The sequence below is a fragment of the Hypanus sabinus genome, chromosome 9 (assembly GCF_030144855.1).
Source record: "Hypanus sabinus isolate sHypSab1 chromosome 9, sHypSab1.hap1, whole genome shotgun sequence".
Lineage (NCBI taxonomy): Eukaryota > Metazoa > Chordata > Chondrichthyes > Myliobatiformes > Dasyatidae > Hypanus > Hypanus sabinus.
In genome coordinates this window covers 155,007,458-155,011,925 of record NC_082714.1, presented here as the reverse complement: position 1 = coordinate 155,011,925, position 4,468 = coordinate 155,007,458, and positions in this window count along the sequence as shown.

The following is a 4,468-nucleotide window of genomic DNA, read 5'->3' as shown; positions in this document are numbered from 1 at the left end:
GTTGCTTTATAGTATCTGTGCCTGGTGTAGAGTGTAGAGAGAGTAGAGCAATGGGCTAAGCATACATACTTGAGGTGCACCTGTGTCGATTGTCAGTGAGGAAGAGATGAGCAAAGAAATATTTATCTAAGAATACCCCAGTCCTGCCGAAGGATCAACTGTTTACCTTTTTCCATAGATGCTGCCTGGCCTGCTGAGTTCTTCTAGCATTTTGTGTCTGTTGTTAGGATTTCCAGCTTCTGCAGATTTTCTCTTGTTTCCGGTCTAAGAGTTGTCCATTTTGTATTTATTTTCCTTTATCCCAAGGGCATGAACTCCCTGGCAGGGGTTCTCAAGGGGCACCTTGTTTGCAGACTTCTCATTCCACACAGCATGATCCTGTTTATCAGCTAACTGGAAGTACAGCGCTGTAACAGGCCCTTCAGCCCATCGAGCTCATGCCACCCAATTAGACCCATGTAAACTACTAATGCATAAGTATTTGGAGGGATCTGGAGCAGCTGGAGGAAAGCCACATGGTCACAGGGAGAATGTACAAACTCCTTACAGATAGCGGCAGGAATTGAACCCGGTCACAGGCTCTGTAATTGCGTCATGCTAACTGCTACGCAATCATGCCAATGGAAGATACAAAATATTCTTGTGCTCCATTATACTTAATTCAGTTTAGTGCTAATATGATTCAAAATTTCAGACAGAGTTAGAGGTGAAGCAAAATATAAATGAAGCTTGGCGCAGAAATATGAAGTTAACTTAAAAGCCACCTTTATATCTCACCTCAATTCTTCAACATAATGCATTAGGCTCTTCCAAGGTCACTATTAAGCTCATCAATCTCAAGTAAATGATCATTAAAAATCTGGAGGAGCCAAACATCTGCCATAAAAAAAGGAAAGTGCTCTCAACACTCCTATCTATATATAGAGCATTCTCTGTTTTATAACCATATATAACCATTTAACAATCACAGCACGGAACACACACCCCTTGTCCGTGCCGAACTCTTAATCTCACCTAGTCCCACCTACCCGCACTCAGCCCATAACTCTCCACTCCTTTCCTGTCCATATACCTATCCAATTTTACCTTAAATGACACAACTGAACTGGCCTCTACTACTTCTACAGGAAGCTCATTCCACACAGCTATCACCCTCTGAGTAAAGAAATACCCCCTCGTGTTTCCCTTAAACTTCTGCCCCCTAACTCTCAAATCATGTCCTCTCGTTTGAATCTCCCCTACTCTCAATGGAAACAGCCTATTCACGTCAACTCTATCTATCCCTCTCAAAATGTTAAATACCTCGATCAAATCCCCCCTCAACCTTCTACGCTCCAATGAATAGAGACCTAACTTGTTCAGCCTTTCTCTGTAACTTAAGTGCTGAAACCCAGGTAACATCCTAGTAAATTGTCTCTGCACTCTCTCTAATTTATTGATATCTTTCCTATAATTCGGTGACCAGAACTGTACACAATATTCCAAATTTTAACATTACACCCCAACTTCTGTACTCAATGCTCTGATTTATAAAGGCCAGCGTTCCAAAAGCCTTCTTCACCACCCTATCTACATGAGACTCCACGTTCAGGGAACTATGCACTGTTATTCTTAGATCTCTCTGTTCCACTGCATTCCTCAATGCCCTACCATTTACCCTGTATGTTCTACTTGGATTATTCCTGCCAAAATGTAGAACCTCACACTTCTCAGCATTAAACTCCATCTGCCAACGCTCAGCCCATTCTTCTAACTGGCATAAATCTCCCTGCAAGCTTTGAAAACCCACCTCATTATCCACAACACCTCCTACCTTAGTATCATCGGCATACTTATTAATCCAATTTACCACCCCATCATCCAGATCATTTATGTATATTACAAACAACATTGGGCCTAAAACAAATCCCTGAGGCACCCCACTAGTCACCGGCCTCCATCCCGATAAACAATTATCCACCACTACTCTCTGGCATCTCCCATCTAGCCACTGTTGAATCCATTTTATTACTCCAGCATTAATACCTAACGACTGAACCTTCTTAACTAACCTTCCATGTGGAACTTTGTCAAAGGCCTTGCTGAAGTCCATATAGTCTACATCCACTGCCTTACCCTCGTCAACATTCCTCGTAACTTCTTCAAAAAATTCAATAAGGTTTGTTAAACATGACCTTCCACGCACAAATCCATGCTGGCTACTCCTAATCAGATCCTGTCTATTCAGATAATTATAAATACTATCTCTAAGAATACTTTCCATTAATTTACCCACCACTGATGTCAAACTGACAGGTCTATAATTGCTAGGCTTACTTCTAGAACCTTTTTTAAACAATGGAACCACATGAGCAATATGCCAATCCTCCGGCACAATCCCCGTTTCTAATGACATCTGAAAGATCTCCGTCAGAGCTCCTGCTATCTCTACACAAACTTCCCTCAAGGTCCTGGGGAATATCCTGTCAGGACCCGGAGATTTATCCACTTTTAAATTTCTTAAAAGCGCCAGTACTTCCACCTCTTTAATTGTCATAGGTTCCATAACTTCCTTACTTGTTTCCCACACCTTACACAATTCAATATCCTTCTCCTTAGTGAATACCGAAGAGAAGAAATCGTTCAAAATCTCTCCCATCTCCCTCGGCTCCACACATAGCTGACCACCCTGATTCTCTAAGGGACCAATTTTATCCCTCACTATCCTCTTGCTTTTAATATAACTGTAGAAACCTTTCGGATTTACTTTCACCTTATTTGCCAAACCAACCTCGTATCTTCTTTTAGCTTTTCTAATCTCTTTCTTAAGATTCCATCGTTCGATCTACCAGAGCGCACTATGACTTGGTGCAAGTGGTTTGCCACCGGACTCTGTTATTTAGTGGGATGAAGCAAACAGATCAATTAACGTAGCTTTTAAACCATGGCCTCTACGGTGAGTGCTGATGTCATTCTACTGCGAGCAAAATTTAATCTAGGAAGTACATTACTGTGCAAAAGCACATTATGGTAGCTAGGGTGTCTAAGACTTGAGCACAGTACTGTATTAATTTTATATATTGCATTGTACTGCTACTGCAGAAAAAAACAATTTCATGATGTCTGTGAGTGATGATAAACCTGATTCTGATATGGCTCTCTGTTGTGGACTGAGAGTGGGAAGGAGACAGGATGGAAAGGGGAATCGGAGTGGGAAAAGGAAAAGGAAGGGGGGAGGGAATGGGAAGTACTAGAGAGATATTCTGTAATGATCAATAAACCAAGTGTTCTGAATCACATGACCTCACCTGGTGTCTCAGGGCTGCGTGTGTCTGCACCCGCACCACCCCCTGCCCCCAGGTACTCCCTCTCTGCCACCTGTCCCACACCCCTCCCACGGCACTTCACCCTCACCATTCTCAACAGCCTTTGCTCCTGCCAGAATTACCAATTTGCTCTCCACTCCACATTGATAAATATAGCACTGTGTAAAAGTCTTAGGCCCCCTAACCATATAGGTATATGTGCCTTAAAACTTTTGCACAGTACTGTACTTTAAAGTTCTTTGAAATAACAAGATGCAATACTAAGTCAAGTCAAGACAAGTAAAAGTTTATTGTCATCTGACTGTACATACGTACAACCAAACGAAACAATGTTCCTCCAGACCAAACGGTGCACCCACAAAACATATATCACACACAGCACGTAAAACAAAATATTACCACAAGTAGGTTAACAAAATATAATTCAGAATGCACGTGAAGTATGCAGTACAGGTAAACAATAAGCAGCTCACTGTCTGGGGATGAGACCTCAGTGGGGGCAGGGTATTCACTTGTCTCACAGCCTCGGGGAAGAAGCTATCACCAGTCTGGCAGTCCTAGTCCTGATGCTCCTGTACCTCCTTTCCGATGGTAGTGAGTCAAAGAGATAGTGGGATGTTTGAACGGGATCTTCCACAATGCTCCAGGCTCTTTGTATACAGCACTCCCAGTAAATGTCAACAATCAAGATATTAAATGTGAAATTCAAAACATTAAATACGTTGTGCATCACACATATTATTTTGTTTCATATTTTTTGTTGTAAGATGTTTCTTTTCTCTCTCACCTTTCATACTATTTTTAGCTGATGATTGATCGTATATTATGTTGGTTTAGCAGTGTGTTTAAGTCGTCACCCAATTCACATTATTTGTCTATAATTAACCAGCCCATTCCCAGACATTCCATTCCTGGTGTTGCTCTGCCAGTGACCAATCCATTACAATAGTGTGTCATATCTACCCACACCCATTCTACAGTGTATATACTTTAGATGCAACATGGCACTGGTGAGCCACAGCGATGTTCTGCAGGCTACGTACAACACCCTGAGCCAATAGGCTGGCCCTGGACTAAATTCCACTAGGCATTATTTACTTATTACTATTTAATTATTTATGGTTTTATATTGCTATATTTCTACACTATTCTTGGTTGGTGCG